This window comes from Pelobates fuscus, chromosome 1 (assembly GCF_036172605.1).
Source record: "Pelobates fuscus isolate aPelFus1 chromosome 1, aPelFus1.pri, whole genome shotgun sequence".
NCBI classification, from domain to species: Eukaryota; Metazoa; Chordata; class Amphibia; order Anura; family Pelobatidae; genus Pelobates; species Pelobates fuscus.
In genome coordinates, this window is record NC_086317.1 from 192,813,942 (window position 1) to 192,836,423 (window position 22,482).

General features: G+C 45.2%; 1 protein-coding gene across 2 annotated transcripts in view; it reads left to right on the forward strand.

Annotated features, from left to right (window-relative positions):
- LOC134609810 (mitogen-activated protein kinase 14) overlaps nucleotides 1-22,482 on the forward strand; it is a 406,182-nt gene that overhangs the window by 383,152 nt on the left and 548 nt on the right. The gene's annotated exons all lie outside the window — the stretch shown is intronic.

Sequence of the window (22,482 nt, forward strand, 5' to 3'; positions counted from 1 at the left end):
GGTTGGAGTGGTAGAGGCAGCCTAGGCACAATGTATCAAATGGACCCAGTGGTTGGGTGTTCCCTGTACTCAGTTTGGTGGTCCGCAGGATGTGTTTGATATGTAAATAGTTCACTGTTAGGTAGTTGGTAGAGCTTTTTGAGGTCAGGAAATTGTTGTATCTCCCCATCTATTGGCAGGTGTATTACCTTGGTAACCCCCCTCTCCAGCCATCTATCCAGTGTTAGGTCAGGTGAACGGCATTGTAAACTAGTTAGTGGGGAGTACACATCTACGGATCTCTGCAGCATTTTGGGTGCCCATCTTGCCCATATGTGGAGGGATATTTTGGAGGACATCAGGAGAGTTATCTGTCGGGTTGAAAGCGGGTGGGGATCCATCTCAGGTCTGTCGGTGAGTTTGGTGCGCTAATCACGTTTTTTAGCTGAAACCACAAAGGGTTTTTCCGGTTAGACAGGTGCCAGGTTGGTTGCCAAATAGCATTTAGAAATGCTAGGGACCCCCACGCCTCCTCCCCCCATTACCAATCCCATGCTGGATAGGGATACCCTAGGTGGTTTCTTCTTTCATATAAATGCGTTCAACATACGTTGAAACTGCACTAGAGTTTGTTTGTTTTTGAGAATTTGATGGGCAAGGCTCTGAATAGGAAGTGTAGTTGGGGGAGAATAATATTTTTTATGGCATTAATATGACCCAGCCACGAGGAGTGTTTTTCCCCCCAACTTTCCAGTACCAAGTTAGTCTTTGTCAGTATTTTGTTGTGGTTATGTTTTGTGATGCTCGAAAGTGCCAGTTGTATACCCAGGTAAGAGATGGTATATTTTCTCCACTCGAATGGGTAGAGCGCCTTCAGGTCAGTGAGAGTGGTGCTGGCGAGGTGCACTGGTACATTGTTTTTGTAGTAGGATACCCGTCTGTAGTCAGAGAGAAGTATTAATAGGCTTGGGAGGGAGTCTGTCGGGTTGGTGAGGAATAAAAGTACGTTGGCGGCGAGGAGGGCTATTTTTTGGGGTCCTATTGGTGACGGCACTCCAGAAATGGAGTTGGCCCTCTTTATTTTGTGTATATGGGGTTCTAGTGCTAATATGAAAACTAGGGGTGAGAGAGGACTGGGACTCGCGGGGATGAGTTCAGGGATAGGAGGCCTGTCACAAACTTGGTCGGAAATTTCAGCCGGTGTAAAATTTCTGTCAAAGGTCTTCTCCGCGTCTAGAGCGATCACTAGGCCCTGTATTCTATTGGTGGCCATAATTTCAAGTATGTCCAGTGCCCGTCTGGTGTTATCTTCCACTTGTCGGCCCGGGACAAACCCTGCCTGTTAGGGAGAGACAAGCTCAGAATTTTTGCAAAGAGCTTACTGTTCGCGTTCAGCAACGAAATTGGCCTATAGTTTGCACAGGAGGTCGTGGGTTTGCCTGGTTTGGGGATTGTGACTATAGTGGCTTCGAGCATGTCCGGTGGTATTTAGCCTGTCTCCAGGATATGGTTGAACAGGGCTGTCAGGTGTGGGAGTAGTTGGTCCTCGAATATCTTGTAGTAGTGGGTCTAGAATCAGTCAGTGCCAGGGGCTTTGTGTCGTGGGATGGCGTGCAGTGCTATTCCATCAAGAAAGGCAAGTATGTCGGAGTGTGTCGGTTGGTGTTGGAAGGGTTCGGAGGAGAGGTTATACAGCGATTCGTAGAATGCTGCAAACACCTCCACCATTATTGTTGGGTTGATCAGTTTCTCCACAGCTTTGTCCAGCAGGTAGGGTATTCTCATCTGAGAGTTTTTCATTTTTAGTTGGGAAGCCAGGAGTTTTCCCGCCCTGTTTCCTTGCCTATAATAGTCGGTTTTTAGTTTACATATCGCTCTCTCTACTAGTTGTAATTGGTCGGTTTCCAGTTCTGTCCTAAGTGTGTGTAGTAAGGTTTTAGTCTTGTCACAGGGCGAGGCTTTATGTCGGTCCTCAACCTTTTTTAATTCTGCAAATAGTCTCCTGCTTTTCTCCGAGTCCTTTCATCTTAGTTGTGCGTCGTGTTTGATTAGGATGCCTCGCACCACTGCCTTGTGGCCAAGCCATGTGATGGGGATATTCGTGTCGGTATATTGGTTGTCTACAAAGAAGTTTGCTATTGTTCTCCTCACCTCAGCTGCTAGTTCTATGCGGTCTTTGAGTGACTCCTTGAGTCACCACAGTCCACGTCCTCTGGTTGGATAAAGTGTTGTGAAGGTGGTCAGGAGGGGGGCGTGGTCTAACCAAGTGTTAGGGGCAATGGTAACTTCATCTAGAGTATCTACTGTAAAGTTTTCATGTCAACCAGGCACATGTCTATGCAAGAGTATTGGTTATGGACTTTTGAATAAAAAGTGTAGTCTCTAGTAGCTGGGTGCAGAGATCGCCATGTGTCATATAGGCCGTGGGAGTGCAGTAGGGCAGTTAGATTGGTGCCGAAGAGGTGGGATCTTAGGTGGAATCCCAGGTTGCCGGATCTGTCAAGGTCGGGGTCTAGTACACAGTTGAAGTCTCCGCAGACAATCGTTTGGCCCTGCTTCAGCTTGTCAGTTTTGTTCAGTGCTTTCTTAATAAAGTCGTATTGGTTGGTGTTGGGGGCATATAGGTTGGCTATGGTCACTGGGGTATCGTTCAGCATTCCCACCAGTATTAGGAGCCTGCCGTCAGTGCTTTTTTATTCCTTCTCACATTGAAAGGGTCAGTCTTTGTGGAACAGTATACTAACACCACTGGTTTTGTTGGGTGCAAACGCGTGACAAGTTAACGGGTACCTGGATGAGGAAAATCTAGGGGGTTTAGAGCAGAGAAATTTGTCTCTTGGATACAAGCAATAGACGCAGATGCAAGCCTGTGTTTCTGCAGGGTGTTGAGGCCGTGGGCGTTCAGGGATAGGACATTAAATTGTTGAGAGAGAGTCAGGTAATGTCGAAGGCGTGGGATGCGGGGTGTGGAAATTTGGGAAGTGGTCCCCCAAGAGAGGAGGTCTGTAACGGATCGCCTGGCACCCCGACTGGCTACCTCCGTTAATGGATGCTCCTAGCGTTTCCCGAGGACTCCAAGCACTGCAGCAGACACCACAACCACCGAATCAGAGAAGCGTATAAATCCTCTCAAGCATATGAATTCTGTAGACAGTTGAATAGGAAACCATCCGAATAGGTTTACACTCCTAGCAGTCAAACTGGAACAGCATACAATAAATCCTCCCCCAATAATGAGACGACACTTCACTTTGAGGGTTAAGCAGGAACTCTGGACTGGCACATCCAGCCTGGCTTTTATTTCCATCTCACACATATAAGACAGCCCACAGGGGAGGTGTAAAATATCCAATAGCATCACGGGTGCAACCCACACATCCCCTCCCCTTAGTGTGACACATAATCCCATTATTCATACAGTTTAAAATATACTTTTTACACAATATTTATAACTTCAAAACCATACATCACATTCACATAAAAATACATATCCACAATCAATCCATTAAGGGGAACAACATATTCAAAATTGGCATGAATCAGACCAGGGGTTCAAAAGTTAGTAAAAGTATATTTTGTTCCCCTGACTGGCAGCATATCAATCTGGCTCAAACAGGTTTTACAGAGGCCTCTATCCTGGAGACAAAGGGGAAAGTAATCCAATTATCCAGGGCTAGAGGCAGACTCCATTGAGCACATGGTTGCAAAAAGACATAAAACACTTTAAAATACATAAAGTCCCCTTTTTCACATAACACACCGACATTTCACATATTCCCAGATAGCTGGGATCTGAGCGCACAAAACTACCGAATAGCGCGCAGATCCTATTCACACAGTTCAATTGCCATGGAGCCGAAGTCTTTAACTACACAAATGGGCTCCATGGCATAGCTATCTGGGTTAACACATTCACATAAAGTCTGGTCCATAGTCCAAAGGCAAGAGGCGGGCAAGCAGCCCCCTCCAAGGACACGTGGCGAGGTCAGTTTCGCCACAAGGTCCATCTCAACTAGAGTTAAATAGTGCCTATTTGTTTTTGTTTTGTTTATTTTTTGTGTTATAAATCTAGGGGGTGTAGGGATTGGAGTGGCAGTGTGGTTTTACTCACGTGTGGGATCCCCAAATACCTCCGCTAGCCAGAAATGTAGGTTTTGGTCAGCATTAGTCCTTAGTGGGGTTAGATAAATGTCCAGTGTTCAGGTAAGCGGGCTGCGTCTTTCATGTGAAGCAGTCCTTGCAATAAAGACGGAAATGTGCAGTTGGCTTATTTTGTCTTCTGAACTCTTGTCCACTCCGGGGACATTCTCCTCGGGGTGGTAGGGGTAATGGTCGCCGTTTTTTCTGGGAAGAGGCCCCAGGACCGTAGCACATCCATGCCTTGTTCTGGGTCATCCATTTTCGTTAGAGATCCATTGCACCAAATCAGGATTTTTGTGGGGAAGCTCCAGCGGTAAGATAACTTGTTGTTTTGAAGGCACTTGGTGATGTTAATGAAATCTTTCCTTGTGGACATCAACGTGGCCGATAGGTCAGCGTATAAGGACACACACCCCTGTGTAGTCGGCTGGCATCGCCATTGCTTTCCTCTGCGCCATCAGTATGGCCTTCCTGGAGCTGTAGTAATGGAGCCTGGTGATGATGTCTCTGGGAACATCTTGTGCCAAGTTTTTTGCTTTGGGTACTCAGTGTGCCCGATCTAGGAGCAGGTCAGCCTTTTCCAGCTTGGGCTGTATAGCGTGGAAGAGGTGCTGGAGGTAATCTGGTAACGCCTTGTTCGTGACTGACTCTGGCACCCTGCTCACGGATATTATTGCGGTGTGAACGGTCCTCCAGGTACGCCAGTTTTTCAGTGAGGTATTTTTGCTCATGTTCCATGGTATGTAGTGTCTCTAAAATCTCATTATTGGCGAGTCAGAGCTCATATGCTCTTTCCCCCAGTGCCTATCTTCTGCACCTCTCTGCGGATGTCTTCCACAGCTACTTTGAGGTCTGCCTTCAGGGAGATGCGTAGGTCGTGCAGCATGCCTGCCAGCTCCTTCTCTGACAGAAAGATATTCTCCGGGGCGGTCTGCAGAGTCTCCGTGTCGGATCTTGCTTCTGATTCCTGCAGAGGTGAGTGGGAACCACCTCCATCTTGATCGGGCCTCATCTTGTATAAACTATATACGAATTAAGCAGCACATGACCATCAAACGTGACGCCAAGTGGATATGACACTCCCATACAGTGTACACAATCCATACCCTCTGCCTGTGATACAATTAACGAAGACAATGGACTCAATTAACTTTAAGCAGAAAAAACATACATTTTTACAAACCCCCAAAAGTTCCCCAAAATACAGTCACATCCCTTGATAGCCCCGATCTGGGTGAACAACATATCCAAAAATCACCCAGATCGGTTCAGGGGTTCAGGAATTTCCTGGAAGTCTTATTTTTGCCCCACAGTGCACATGGTCCCATGCCCAAAACAGTTCCATACACTGAAAGACAAAACACTGCTGGACAATTTAAGATGGCCGCCGCCGCATGTCTGAATCTGTTCCAGTTAAAAGTCCAAGGGGTAGAAACAGTACTTTTGAACATGGGTTATCACAGGGCCCATAGTCCCAGGGTAGGAGGCTGGCAAACAGGCCCCTCCAAAAACCAGTGGTGAAGTTGCTTTCGTCACACATCTTCCCTTTCCGGGGAGACTAACCAGGTACCTGACCTTTTGTCGGTCAGTACCTGAGTTAGTCGAGTAGCCCACCCACAAAAAGCAATGGCTGGACCTGGTGACTCCTGTCCTTTACTCCTGTCTGTCCTTTATCCAGCGGTACAGCTGCGTAGTGGGGAGAGGTGGTAGTTCCTGGCTAACTGTGCTCTGCCCGGTTGCCAGCGCTTCTGCAGGGGTGGCCTGCAGGTTGTCAGGCCCTGTGCAAAGGGAAAGGGGGGGGGCAGAGGCCAGCAGCGTGCTGCCCTAATGCCAGCTCTTCTGCTGAAAGGGGGTCAGTGGGTATGGTAGTCCCATCCACTAACCCCCGAGCCCAGCTGGAAATTAGCTGTGGGGAGGGGAAACATTGTTACTCACACTGCCACTGGGGAGAGAGACTGGTTGTCCCCTCTCCCTGAAACTCACTCTGCCGCTGGGGAGAGAGGCCAGATGCCTCTTCTCCCTATAGGACAGTGTTCCCCAACCCCCGGGCCGCGGACCGGTACCGGTCCGTGGATCAAACGGTACCGGGCCGCCCAGGGGTGTGCGAGCCTGCCGGCTAATGCAGGGCTGGCATTGCCCAAGTGCCAGCCCTGCAATGTGCCTGCGGACCGGAGGGGAGATCAGAGAACTCCCTCCCCGGTCCGCAGGCACGGTGCTGGCAGCCGGCAGGGGAGAGAGAGAGGACCCAGGAGCTCTTACCTGCAGCTCCTCCGGGTCCTCCTCTCGCGAGATTTGGAGCGTTGCCGCGGTAACCACGGCAACGCTCCAAATCTCGCGAGAGTGAACTCTAGCCCTGTAACTGGGCTAGAGTTCATCTCACCACCACTGGGACCACCAGGGATTCCCCACCGGACCACCAGGGACTAAGAAATGTCCCCCCTCCTCCCAGTAAAGGTAAGAAGGGAGGGGGGACATCAATATATTATTTTTAATTAAATAAATAAAAAAAAGCCTCCCTACCCTCCTTACTCCCCATACACACACTGCCCCCATACACACACTGCCCCACACACACACTACACACACAGCCCTACACACACTGCCCCACAAACACTGCCCCATACACACACTACACACACTGCCCCATACACACACTACACACACAGCCCTACACACACTGCCCCACAAACACTGCCCCATACACACACTACACACACAGCCCCACAAACACTGCCCCATACACACACTACACACACAGCCCCACAAACACTGCCCCATACACACACTACACACACTGCCCCCATACACACACTACACACACTGCCCCCAAACACTGCCCCATACACACACTACACACACTGCCCCACAAACACTGCCCCATACACACACTACACACACAGCCCCACAAACACTGCCCCATACACACACTACACACACTGCCCCACAAACACTGCCCCATACACACACAGCCCCACAAAAACTGCCCCATACACACACTACACACACTGCCCCCATACACACACTACACACACTGCCCCCATACACACACTACACACCCAGCCCCACAAACACTGCCCCATACACACACTACACACACTGCCCCACAAACACTGCCCCATACACACACTACACACACTGCCCCGCAAACACTGCCCCCATACACACACTACACACACTGCCCCACAAACACTGCCCCATACACACACTACACACACTGCCCCACAAACACTCCTCCATACACACACTACACACACTGCCCCCAAACACTGCCCCCATACACACACTACACACACTGCCCCCATACACACACTGCCCCCAAACACTGCCCCATACACACACTGCAAACACTGCCCCCATACACACACTACACACACTGCCCCACTGTTGCGGTCGCCGGCCCGCCGAGCCTCACGGTCATGCCCGACCGGCACGACCGCTCCGACTACACGAGCTTACCTGCTCGTCGGCGAGCCGGGAACCGCGCACATAGTTCTTCCGGGCATCGCGCCCGGATCCAAGATGGCGCCGACCGCGTGGTCGCGTCTATTACCAGCCCCGCCCCCGAGAATTATACCAACGTGTGCGTGACGTCACGACGTCAACGCACACGCACGTTTTGGGGTCAGAGGTCGCCCTCTGACCAATCATAGCCTAGAGAGGGGTATTTAAACCCCTAGCTTTCCCCATTACTTTGCCATGTCGTGGTTTCAGTTTCCTGGTTTCCTGAAAGTGCTATTCTCGTGTTTCTGATTTCCTGGTATCCTGATCCTTGGCGTTTCCCTGGTTATTCTGATCTCTGGTTTCCCTGACTTGGCTTGTTTATCGGTATTGAGTATTTTCTGGCTTCCTTGACCTCGGCTTTCCCTTTGACCATTCTCTGTCTCTAGCGTATTAGTCCGGCCATTCTAAGGACCGGTTTACGCTCTTTCCTATTATTTTCCTTTTCTTACTTATGTATATGTTTACATAATTTCTGCGTGCTGGACCACATTACTAGTCGTGACATTACGACATGGCCATGGATCCTGCAGAACTATGCAAGCATATGATCGCATGTGAGAGTAGGGTGGAGGATATGGACCACAGGTTAGACCAATTTGCCCAGGCATTTCAGACCTTGCTCCAGAGGACTGCCTATTTAGAGGTCCCTCCGGTACCACCTGTGGTCCCGCCACCTGTAGTGGTTCCCGTACCACATAAACCACCGTCCATAACCTTGTCACCGCCCCCACGCTATGGAGGTGATTCTAAGGAATTCAGAGGTTTTTTAAACCAAATTGAATACCACTTTGAGGCCTCTCCAGGTTCATTCCCAACAGATAGATCTAAAATAGGCTATCTGATGAACCAATTAACTGGAAAAGCTTTGACCTGGGCTAACCCCTTATGGGAAAGTGGTGACGCAGTAGCTCGTGATTACAGTACTTTTCTTACGGCTTTTAAAGCTACATTTGAACCTAAAGGCAGGGAGAAGAACGCTGCCAAAGCCCTTATGCGAATCAAGCAAGGCAGTCGTTCTGTTGCCGATTATGCTATAGAGTTCAGGACATTAGCGTCTGAGGTTGATTGGACCAATAGCGGTCTGGTGGCTGCTTTCTCCGAAGGTTTAGCTGAGAATATACAAGATGAGACTGCAGCTAGAGACCTTCCGGTTAGTCTAAATGAGTTTATTGCCTACATGATAGACATTGACAACCGGCTCAGAGAGAGAGAGAAAAACAAACAACGTAACAGACGCTCTAATTTGTCCATAGCTCCTCGTTTCTCTAACCCAGTGGTGAGTAGCCAGACGCCTCTTCCAGAACCAGAACCCATGCAATTGGGTAGTGCTAAACTCACTGAGGCAGAGAGACAACACAGACGTAACGAGGGGTTATGTATGTATTGTGGCAAGAAAGGGCATCTAAGGTCATCATGCCCGGTTCGGCCGGAAAACTTGCACACCTAAGGCACGTACGGGGACCGACCTTAGGTGTGATGTATATGTCCCCTAAATTGACTAAGAACCGTTTCCTTATCAAAGTAACCTTATCTTTCGAGAACACTACTATTCAATGTGAGGCTATGATTGACTCTGGGGCAGCGGAGAACTTCCTAGACAAGGAATTCTCTGCAAAACATCTCCTGCCCTTAAGACATAAAGAGAAACCTATAGCAGTCGAGGCCATTGATGGGAGGCCTCTTACCCAGCCTTTCATCACACACGAAACTATGCCAATCACTGTTTCAGTGGGTGTTCTCCATTCTGAAGAAATGACCTTTCAAATTATCTCTTCACCTACAGTTCCGATAATACTCGGTTTCCCTTGGCTCCTTAAACACAATCCGCGTTTGGATTGGATTGAAGGAGAGATTGTGAGTTGGGGTGAGAGATGCAAAGATGTCTGCTTTAAACAAATCCCACAACCTATTGGCACCATTAATGTTCCTGTTACACCTCCCTTGACCACACAAATTCCACAACAGTATATGGATTTGAAAGAGGTATTTAACAAGGTCCAGTCAGAAGGGTTACCTCCTCATAGACCTTATGACTGTACCATAAACTTATTACCAGGGACTATGCCTCCCAAGGGAGGAATCTATGCCTTGTCCCCCCAGGAAAATCTTTGTTTAGAGGAATACATTAAGGAGGCTCTCAGAAAGGGTCATATCCGTAGGTCCTCCTCACCAGCCGGGGCTGGATTCTTCTTTGTCTCTAAAAAAGAAGGAGACCTACGCCCTTGTATTGATTATAGGGGTTTGAATAGGATTACCATTAAAAACGCCTACCCTATTCCCCTTATATCAGAACTATTTGACAGATTGAAGGGAGCTCAAGTCTTTACCAAGCTCGATCTCCGAAGTGCATACAATCTAGTCAGGATTAAGGACGGTCACGAATGGAAGACCGCATTTAACACAAGAATGGGACATTACGAATACCTGGTTATGCCGTTTGGATTATGTAACGCTCCAGCGGTATTCCAGGATTTTATTAACGATGTCCTAAGAGAGTACCTTCACATGTTCGTTCTAGTGTATTTGGACGACATTCTCATCTATTCCCCAGACCTAGAGACACATCACGAACATGTGAGAATTGTACTGAAAACCCTGTTACAAAACGGCCTTTACTGTAAACTGGAGAAATGCCAGTTTGACCAAACGGAGATACAATTCCTTGGATACGTTATATCTCCGTCTGGTTTCCAGATGGATCCTCGTAAACTGGAAGCAGTCTTACAGTGGCCATTACCCAAGGGCCTTAAAGCTACTCAACGCTTTATAGGTTTTGCGAATTACTACCGCAAATTCATAAGGGGATTTTCCTCCGTGATTTCCCCTATAACCAATTTAACAAAAAAAGGAACAAATTGTATATCTTGGCCCAAAGAAGCAAGAGAGGCATTTGAACAATTAAAATTTTTATTTTCCTCAGCACCTGTCCTGACCCATCCTGATCCATCCAAACCATTTATCCTAGAGGTGGATGCATCAGAAACAGGAGTTGGAGCCATTCTGTCTCAAAGAGAAAGTCCTGATACGCCTTTACATCCCTGTGGATTTTACTCTCGCAAACTCACACCTGCAGAGAGGAATTACGACATAGGGAATAGGGAACTTTTGGCCATTGTACTTGCCCTTAAGGAATGGAGGCATCTCTTAGAAGGTTCCAAAGAGCCACTTTTGATCTTTACTGATCATAAGAATTTGGCTTATATTGGGGACGCTAAGAGACTGTCCTCTCGTCAGGCTAGGTGGTCATTGTTCCTCTCCCGATTCAATTTCGTAATCACGTACCGGCCTGGTACTAAAAACATCAAGGCAGATGCACTTTCTCGGCAGTTTGAGACAGATGAAGTACCAGAACAGGAGATATATCCTATTGTACCTCCTGAATGCCTCATTGCCACTACTGTTTCCGAAGTGTCTTCTCCACTCTTCTGTGCCATAATAGCAGATCAAACTCAGGCACCTGTGGGAAAACCTCCGGACAAACTGTATGTGTCACCTCAGTTTCAAAAGAAGATACTAGATTTGTTCCATGACAACCTCACAGCGGGCCATCCTGGAGTCCATAAAACTCTCTCAGCCGTCTCCAGGAGATTTTGGTGGCCTGCTCTCAGAAACGACATCAAAGATTATGTTGGGGCATGTCAAATATGTGCAGTTTCTAAAGTTCCTCCTAGGTCACCTCCTGGACTGTTACAACCACTGCCCATACCTAGTGCCCCCTGGACCCACTTGGCCATGGATTTCATTGTGGATCTACCCAGTTCAAACGGGTTTAATACAGTCCTTATGGTTATTGATAGATTCACGAAGATGGCACATTTCGTCCCACTTAAGAAATTACCATCTGCTCAAGATCTTGTTCAAATATTCTTGAGAGAGATCTTTCGGTTGCACGGTGTACCCAAAAACATAGTATCTGACAGAGGTACCCAGTTTGTTTCTAGGTTTTGGCGTTCCTTTTGCAAACAATTGGGCATCGAACTCTCCTTTTCATCAGCATATCACCCTCAAACAAATGGAGCAGCAGAGAGGGCGAATCAGTCTTTAGAAGCCTATTTACGTTGCTTTATAAATGCCAATCAATCTAACTGGTATGAGCTCTTACCCATGGCTGAGTTCGCCAGAAACAACGCCACTCATGAATCTTCTAATCACAGTCCATTCTTTGTTAATCAGGGTTATCACCCCGCTGTTTTACCTTCTGCATTCTCAGACACAGAAATCCCCGCTTTGGACACCCGTTTAGAATCGATTCATGATACCTGGGATTCCGTCCATTCAGCTCTGCAAAAAGCCTCATTCCGAGCAAAGGTCCAAGCTGACAAGAAACGGGGCGCTAATCCTGTCTATCTTCCAGGTGACAGGGTGTGGCTCTCCACGAGACATATCAAGCTTAAGGTCCCATCCATGAAATTTGCCCCTCGGTACATTGGTCCCTTTCGAGTTACCCAACGTATTAATCCAGTGACCTATTCTTTGGCACTACCGGCTCATATGAGAATAGCGAATACTTTCCATGTGTCTCTGCTCAAGCCCCTTACTTGCAATCGCTACACCAGGGTATCCACTCCTCCTCCGCCCTTGGTAGTGGGTGATCAAGAAGAATACGAAGTCCATTCTATCATGGACTCCAAATTATCCAGAGGTGTCTTGTCCTATCTCGTTGACTGGAAGGGTTATGGTCCCGAGGAACGTTGTTGGGTTCCTGCTGACCGGGTCCATGCGCCCCGTCTTATCCGGTCGTTTCACAACCGCTTTCCTCTTAAGCCGGGTCCTTCCCGCTCGGTGCGCGGTCTTCGAGTGGGGGGTACTGTTGCGGTCGCCGGCCCGCCGAGCCTCACGGTCATGCCCGACCGGCACGACCGCTCCGACTACACGAGCTTACCTGCTCGTCGGCGAGCCGGGAACCGCGCACATAGTTCTTCCGGGCATCGCGCCCGGATCCAAGATGGCGCCGACCGCGTGGTCGCGTCTATTACCAGCCCCGCCCCCGAGAATTATACCAACGTGTGCGTGACGTCACGACGTCAACGCACACGCACGTTTTGGGGTCAGAGGTCGCCCTCTGACCAATCATAGCCTAGAGAGGGGTATTTAAACCCCTAGCTTTCCCCATTACTTTGCCATGTCGTGGTTTCAGTTTCCTGGTTTCCTGAAAGTGCTATTCTCGTGTTTCTGATTTCCTGGTATCCTGATCCTTGGCGTTTCCCTGGTTATTCTGATCTCTGGTTTCCCTGACTTGGCTTGTTTATCGGTATTGAGTATTTTCTGGCTTCCTTGACCTCGGCTTTCCCTTTGACCATTCTCTGTCTCTAGCGTATTAGTCCGGCCATTCTAAGGACCGGTTTACGCTCTTTCCTATTATTTTCCTTTTCTTACTTATGTATATGTTTACATAATTTCTGCGTGCTGGACCACATTACTAGTCGTGACACCCACAAACACTGCCCCATACACACACTACACACACTGCCCCCAAACACTGCCCCATACACACACTACACACACTGCCCCGCAAACACTGCCCCCCATACACACACCGCCCCAAACACACACACACTGCAACTCTCACACACACTGCCACCCTCACATACACACTGCACCGCTCACACACACATACACACAATTTTGAGTCTATGTCTTTATGTGACTGTGTTTGTGATTTTCTGACTATGTATGTGTCTGCGTGTTTTTTTAATATATGTGACTGTTTTTTTTTTGTCTTATTAAATCAAAACAAGCGGGCCACGGAAAAATTATCAAATGTTTACCGGTCCGCGGCGATAAAAAGGTTGGGGAGCACTGCTATAGGATATACTGCCGCTGGGGCGAGAGGTCGGTTGCCTCCTCTCCCGGCAATTTACACTGCTGCTGGGGAGAGAGGCCGGCTGCCTCCTCTCCCTGCAATTTACATTGCCGCTGGGGAGAGAGGACGGCTGTCTCCTCCCCCAGCATATTTACACTGCCGCTGGGGAGAGAGACCGGTTGTCTCCTCTCCCTGAAGCTCATGCTGCCGCTGGGGAGAGAGGCCGGCTGCCTCCTCTCCCTGCAATTTACACTGCCACTGGGGAGAGAGACCAGTTGTCTCCTCTCCCTGAAAAGTAAACTGCTGCTGGGGGGGAAGGACGACACCTTCGGCCCCCTGGAATGCACACTGCTGCTGAGGATGGGAGACCGCTTGTCTCCACTCCCTGTAGAATATGCTGCCGCTGGGGAGAGAGGCCAGTTGTCTCCTTTCCCTGTAGGATGAACTGCCGCTGGGGAGAGAGACCGGTTGTCTCCTCTCCCTGTGAGATGCACAGCATCCCTGTAGGGCCGGTAGAGACCTTGGTCCCAACTCTACCTGCTATTTGAGGTCCTCCAGGACTTGGGAATAAGGACCACCTGCCTCCTCTCCCGGTAGCTCCGGCTGCAGTTGGGAATCTGGTCCGGCTGCCCAGCATCCCTGTGGGGCTGGTGGAGAGACTTCGGTCCCATCTCCACCTGCTTGTTGGGGTTCCTCACAGGACCAGTCTCTGAGGTCCCCTACTTCGGGTACCTCTGGCTGCCTCTTTTCCTTGATTTAGCCAGCAGGAACTCTTGGTCCCTCTTCGTTTGTCTTTCGACGATTACCTGGTTCCAGATCGCCTGGAAGGTATCCATGGACACATCAGGGCCATACCAGGCCACTCGCTGCCTCACCTCGGCCAGAAAATCTTTGCAAGAGTCAGAGTATGCCATACTTGCTCCAAGTCAATGGACACCTCTGCTTCCAGAAGCAATGCATGAATGCTAGCGTTGCCCTCACTATGATCAACACGTTACCGGTGTCTCCAGGATGCTTCTCCTTGCACTAGGATGCCATCCCACCGCTGCCACCAATGTAACGGATCACCTGGCACCCCCACTGGGTACCTCCGTTAATGGATGCTTCCTAGCTGACGCTGAGGACTATAAACACCGCACCGGACACAACAACCACCGCATACTCCACAACCGATGCCGCTTAGTTGGGGTCTCGCCGTCTCCTACCCACCCTGGACCTATGACAAGGCTCCAGGTTCCAGTGGGTGAACCTTGATTATTCAAGGGAGTATGAAAAGCATAGCAATCCCTTGTAGCAGTTTCCCCAAATAAGAGACAAGACTCTAGATTGAGGATAAATTAGGAACAGAAAGTTTAATGGCACACACTGGTCTTTTATAAGTTATACAGCAAAGGTGACGCCTGGGTGGACCTGGTTGGGCACCGAATACAAAACATGCAAGCCAATAAAAACAGAGGTTTACATTCAGACACTCCCATACAGTGTACATTATCCCTTCCCTCTGCCTGTGATACAATTAACAAAGACAATGGACTAACTCATTTAACTTTAAGCAGAAAAAAACATACATTTTTACAAACCCCAAAAAGTACCCCAAAATACAACACATCCCCTGATAGCCCCAATCTTGGGTGAACAACATATCCAAAAATCACCCAGGTCGGTTCAGGGGTTCAGGAATTGCCTTGAAGTCTTACATGGTCCCATTCCCAAAACAGTTCCATATACTCGACAACAAAACACTGCTGGACAATTTCAGATGGCCGCCACCACATGTTTGAATCTGTTCCAGTTAAAAAGTCCAAGGGGCAGAAACAGTACTTTTGAACATGGGTTATCACAGGGCCCATAGTCCCCAGGGTAGGAGGCTTGCAAACAGGCCCCTCCAAACACCAGTGGCGAAGTTGCTTTCGTCACACCCTCTTTTTCTTTCTAGAAAGAAATAAGTATATGTATTGAGGTAGTTATAGCTAAGATCTTCAGTCTCACAGATCACAGATTTTTATATTTTGGGGACTCTATGGATCTCTCTCTCTCTCTCTCTCTTTATATTTATATATATATATATATATATATATATATATATATATATATATATATATATATATATATGGAAACACTGCTGTCTCTCTTTAAATAGACATACTAGTCTTATAGCATGTATTTCCTGTGCTAACAGCACCAATAGCTTATCTACAATGTGTAGTGAAAGATGCAAGAGGTATGTGTTTTTTATTAATTTTCCCTTTTTTATTTTTAAAGATAAGATAGGCATGTATAATAATGCCACCATTTATATTTATTTATTTATCTTTAAATAGACATACTAGTCTGATATTACATATTTCCTGTGCCACTGCACTAATATCTCATCTATAAATAGCAGTGAAAGATGCACTAGGTTTGTTTATTTCACTTTCAAAGACAAGATAGATATGTGCAATAATTCACCCATGTATATATATGGATACTGATATGTATCTTACATATATTATGGATACTGATATGTATCTTAATTTATCTTTTAGGTATTTTCTTTAATAATGTATGTTATGTATAGAAATAAGGCATAATATATTTGCTTGTTTTAAATGTCATATTAATCAGCAGTCTATCTGCATCAGCAATTACGATCTCTATGCTTTACAAGAGGATGGCCTATAGCCCATCTGTATAATCCCATAGAGGAGGCACAGAACAAACATCCTACAATGAAGCCACACCCCCGAACCAATCAGGAAGGAAGAGGGGAGGCGTTAGGGACTTAAAAGAAGGGGCTGTGGATTCATAACGTTGTCGGAAGACGCCCAGGGAGGCAGACGAAACGCGTCACGTGTGACAAAACAGGAGAGGCAGAAGAGATCACGTGATCGATACTGGTGAACCTGGAAATGACTGTATTGAATGGAGAAAGACATTGTACTCTGTCTTGTGGGTAGTTTTTACTGGCATACCCATCAATTGCAAAGTAAGAGTTTTTAACCTTTTTTTTATAATAAATTGAGAAATATACTATTCAATTAGGGGTTTATGCCTCTCTCTGTCCTGTATTGCATAGAATCATCTATTTACTGGGAGCATACCATCCAGATCCTGTCAGCACAGTGTGGGATACTTCCCTATCCAGTGGAGCTTTTCAAACCCAGAGCCAGGGGTGATAGGGCTCTGGTCCATGTGAGTTCTCCCCATTACCCCTTACTGTTCATTACACTATCCAGATTGTCTGCAATATGTTGTGTTTTTTTCCTGTTATCTATAGATCAATTGTGTCATCCGTTCAAGTGCGCTTGTGGTAATATTATTCTTATCTGTGTATACATTTTTGTGTTACTGTGGTACAGTGCAGCTGAACTGAGTACCTTATCACCTCTATAGTTCTTATACACTTTTGGTTCCTTATGTTTAACCAGATGTTTACGGAAACCTCAATATCTAGCTCTTTGGACGAAAAACTGGTTGGTGTTTATGAAGGATTTTGCATGTCCATCTAAACAAAGCTTCAGTCTGCTCGCCTTCTCCCTAATCAGCCACCCTTTCAGACTGTAATGCATGGAATGGAGGTTCTGGGTCTATTGGACACATCCCTGAATGCTGTTTCTATTCTAACTTCAGCTGGCTTTTCCTTTAAGCAATAGAACAGGAACTCTGCAAAGCTCTCTGATGATCTGGATCCTTTTATCCGATCATTCTTTCACAGATGAAGTTCTCACCCTTTTGTTACCCAGACTCATTCATTTTGCAGATCTCTCTAGCCTGTGCTTACAACTTGCATATTAGTACTAGGTTGGAGTGCAGTGTGGGGGTCACTCCAATCTCAAGGGTCTTGGACTCCTCAAGAAGTGTCCTGGAGCTTAAGGAGATCTTGCTTTCAGGTCATGGCCTGTACTTTGAGAAGTCAACTAGGTTGCGACCAATCGGGTTTTGAACATCAATATAATGGACTCTAGTCTCACTCCCAAGTTGCTAAAGTACTGTGCTTGGTCCAAGATCCAAGGACAACTTTGATGAATGCGTTCTTGGTTTAGTAGGACTACCGCTTGATTTACCTGTTGCCCTTTCTAAGTGCTCTCCTGAATGGGGACCAGGAGTCTGCCCTCCATGGACTTGCAGTTCTCGTTTTACTGACCTGTTCAAGATTTCCAGGTTATCACCTTGGATGCTGCATCTGAGTCTATACCTTTTTTAATCCATGGTATGTTCAGGCACCTGGACCTGCAGTTACTGTTTCTATCAAGTTTAAAGGACCCTCTAATGCTGTAATAGGTAAAAGCTCTAAAATCTGTCTCTGCTAATATATCCCACAAGGTTTAGCAAGCCCATTTGCAATACTGTTTTTCTAATAAATATAGAGGGGAGTTTGTCTAAGTCTCCTGAATGCTGGGGTTTATAAATAAGGACTGCCGGTAAAGTGTCAGGTTTCTGCCATTTTTGTTTTTTTCATGATGTTCAGATGTTTGTTTGGAATGTGGCTTGTATTTGCACAGTGGTTCAGCCAATGATTGTCTCTCTGCAGTTTGAACTTGGTTCGTAGGGTACTTTAACATTAGCCCTTATGCAGCGGTCAGATCTTGAAAATTTAATATGGAATTATCTTTTTCTGATGCCCATATCCACCTCTTTTCTCAGCTTTCCACATTCTTCTGCTCTGTCGTTTTACTGAAATTCCATCAGAACAAGGTGGTATCATTCCTTACCAAGGTTGTTTCATCTTCATCTATTGCTTCCTTCCATTAGCCCAAAGCCAGACAACAATAAAGAGAGGTACCTATAGTATTTGTATGTCTTTAGAACCCTAAGGTATTCTGTGGAGTCAACCAAACTTGGCATCTTGACTGAAGTTTTTGATTCGTCAATCCTATTCTTGTCATTGCTCTGGCTGACATGTGGCATTTGCAGCCTTCAGTTGGAACCACACAGCAGCATGGATGTCCTGGTCAGTTTGACCGCCACACGCTTGGCCACCTCCAAGTCAGAGGCGTTGTGATGTTCATCTGCTTCACGTACAGAACATGTTCTGCAATTCATTGTTCTTGCAAGGTTTACAGATCACCATGGCAATCTGCTTACAGGAGTCCTTAAAGTTACAGGACCCGGTCATTTAAAGTCAGTTTAGTGGTATACGGTCATCTTAGTGGGATACATCATCTACCCTTCTAAGGTCACACATCTTTTTGTAATTTGATGCAGGGTGATGAAGCTGCCCAATTGTATTGAGATTGTCTCTATAAATACTTCCCTCTTTCTTGGGATCATTATTACCCCAATAATAATAATATTGCCCAACAGTGCTTACAGATTACTTGGTGTTTCTTGTTACTGACCCGGCTTTGTTTTGACCATTCTCTTATTCTGTATCTCTGACTCTTGCTTGTTTAATCATGTTTTGTTTACCTCTAGAATCCTTTACCTCGGATTATTTACTCACTCTGTGTTTTTCTCTATCTAGGGCACAAGTTAAGTTCGACCACTCTAAACTCCAGTAAACACATCTCACTCTTGGTACCTGTTCATTCTAGCTACAGTTTCCCTTTTCTCTGTGTGTAAGTGTTACCTTTTACTGACAATGTACTGTTGAGGTACTTGCTGACCCAACAGTGCACTGATTTGTAGTTTTGACCTTCGCTATTTTATCTGTTTATCTATGCTCCCAATATTTGGCTTATCTATTCTGTTTATATATTTTTTTTTCTTAAGCTTGACCTTGGCTTGCTGTTTGACTATCACTGGCCACTCTAAGGATTGGTAATACAGACTGTCCTCACTGTCTGTACCTACTGGGTTTGGATTTACGTGTAGTGTTCCTCCCCTACCGTGACAACCCCATAGTCTCGGGACTGTCACTGAATGGCTACCACATGCCATAAGACTGATGTAGCAGTCCTATAGGCATGATTGCAAGCTGATGGCAAGCTGCAGTATTGCATGCCAGGATCATCTGTTAATTGGCCACTGCTGGCTGCATCATTAGTGAAGCACTCTATCAGTCTGGCAAATCACTTGTAAAGCCAATAAACATGATCACTTCCCTTCGCTGTTAGATAAAGGGACCTGCATTACTTTTAGATAACTGTCTCATTCGAAAGCTTTCACTTTGCATGATACAGTTGCCTCACTCTGCAAGCTGAAAAGCACAGGTATTAAGATATATATATATATATATATATATATATATATTCCCCATATTTACATGCTTCTTCTTCCACTCCAGGGGGACACTTATCTAACCAATCAGTGTCCTATTGCTAGGAATGCTTGAAGTGCATTGGGCATGGTTGACAGATTTACACTTGTGCCGTTGGAATATATCTTCACCTTGCAACATCCTGACAGATGTAGAAGAGATGGAGTCTGATCACTGATGCTCTATTTATATTATTCAGGGACCGGACTGAAACTAAGATGGGTGTATAATAGTGAACTGGGGGACACTGAAGAAACTCCCCTACCTGAGAGGCGTGCCCCAATAATGCAATCTGACCACGTTTATAAACATTTATTAAATACTTTTCAAAATTGTTCTTGTTTTATTTTTGTTTGTATATTTGTCGAAATGTGTTTGCTTGCTGGGACTTTCTCCTGGCACTAATACAACATTAATACATTTGATAGTTTTGTATCTTATTGAAATGCATTATAGTTGTTACACAAAACAAAAAACAAATATTTTACAGAGTGCTGCTCCATAAACTTCTACAGCTCAGCCCCTAACAGCACTGAGTAAGCTGCTTTAAGTAATAACAGGCAGTCAGATAAACTACAAGCAGGTAGTTATTACTATATGTCTCACTGGTTGTCCTCTCCTTATGATGTACATTCCTTTGTAATTCACATCACTTGGTGGTGTAAGTGGCTGGGCTGTGTGCACACATTTAATAAGAAAGTATTTTTCTAGGGATATAGCTAAGGAAACAGACTTATGTTTTAGCATTCTACAAAACATTTCTTTTTTTGTGCAAAGAGTTGAGCATACTATAAATACAAGGTATTAATGAGGCCAAAAGTCAAATAAAAAATTGAATGCATTAAAGTTGTATTGGTGCTTGGAGTGAAACTTGAAGGCAATCTGATCACTGTGATTAACTCTCACAGTGATCAGTTAGTCTGTGGATGAATCTTCTAATCTAAACAGTTAATTGTTAAGTGAGAAAAAACATCAAATTGTAATGCAGGTCAGTATAGTGACACAAAGAGTGCCAAACAGAGTGTCTGGGAGCAAACAAATAAATTTCCCCAAAATCCGGCACAGGTATAAATGCATGGTATTGCTGATTTGGTAGATAACGCAAAATACGAATCTACGGTCTTTGAAATACAAAGACTGTGATATTCACTATGTATATGATAAAAAAAAGGTAGAAAAGATTAAATACCCATACAAAAAGAAATACACACAAAAAACAGATTTTGCATACAGAGCTTTAATGGAAATTATCAAATATTAAATACATTAGGGGGTTATGATTTCTATAAATGTATCATTCTGTGTAAAGGGTTTGGATTATGCAACTGCACTAGTCTCAAAAGTCCAGTCAAAGGTCTAAGTTTAAAAAAAATATGATCAACTTGTCCTCTAACTTCCAAAAAGTCATTGAAATCCTGGGCCATATGAGGCATGTTATTGATCAGGACTAATAAGTGAATCAATTTTAAGGTTTGTTTGTTTTTTGTTGTTTTGTATTATTTATTTTTTGTTGTTGTTTTTTTGTGCTAGTTGTATAGAAATTATTGTAAGCATTACTATGATATACAGTTAAATATTTGGACACTGACTTAAGTCATGTTAGTTTGGCTGTTTACCAAAATAAATTAAGGTTACAGTTAAATAATAAATATATGCTTAAAGTGCAGTCTTTCACTGCAGAAAGATAGCAGGAACATTAATAGTGGCCAAAATCAACAGTTTGCTACTTTCTGAGATAAAAAAAGAACACATTGGTGAGCTCTGCAACACTAAAAGGCTTGGTTGGACATACTTTGAAAACATCATTGATTGATGATCATAGGATCCTTTCCATGGTAAAGAAAAATCATTCTTATACACAATAAGGTGCAACAATTCATACACCTCAAGAATAAAAAAAGCAAGATTATGCCAAAAAAAAAAATCTTAAAAAGCCAGTCCAGTTCTGGAACAGCATTCTTTGGACAGATGAAACGAAGATCAATCTGTACCAGAATGGTGGGAAGAAAAAAGTAAGGAGAAGGCGTGTAGTGGGTCATGATCTGAAGAATACCACATAGTCTGTAAAACATGGTGGAGGCAGTGCATGGCTTCCAATTGAACTGTGTTAATAGTGTTTATTGATCATGTGAAATAAGCAGCTGGATGAATTCTAAAATGTATATGGATATATTGTCTGCTCAGGTTCAGACAAATTCAGTGAAGTTGATTGGATGGTGCGTCACTTTACAGATGGAGAATTACCCAAAACATACTGCAAAAGCAACCCTGGAGTTTTTAAGGCAAATAAGTGGAATATTCTGCAATAGCTGAGTCTGTTACCTGATCTCAACCTGATTGAGCATGCTAAAGACACAACTTAAGGCAGAAAGACCAACAAACAAGCAACAACGGAATACAGCTGCAGTAAAGGTCTGGCAAACCATCACATAGGAGGAAACCCGGCATTTGGGAATGTCCATACGTTCCAGACTTCAAGCAGTCATTGCCTGCAAAGGATCCTTGAAAAAAGTATTACAAATTTAAATTTTATTTATGATTGTGTTTATTTGTCCTGTTACATTTGAACCCCTGAAGTAAGGAGACTCTGTATGAAAATGGTTGCAATTCCTAAACATTTCATGCAATATTTTTGTTAAACCCCTTGAAGTAAAGCTGAAAGTCTGTACTTCAATTGCATCTGTTTTTTTTTTTTCATTTCAAATCCACTGTGGTGGTGTACAGAGCCAAAATTATGGAATTAGTGTCAGTGTTAAAATATTTCTAGGCCTAACTGTACATGTATAGGTTCATTTAAAAAGGAAGCATTCAGTAACCGTTGAATAAACAGACAAAAGTGCATAAAAGGCTTCAGTCATGAAGGAAGGCACAGAATTCC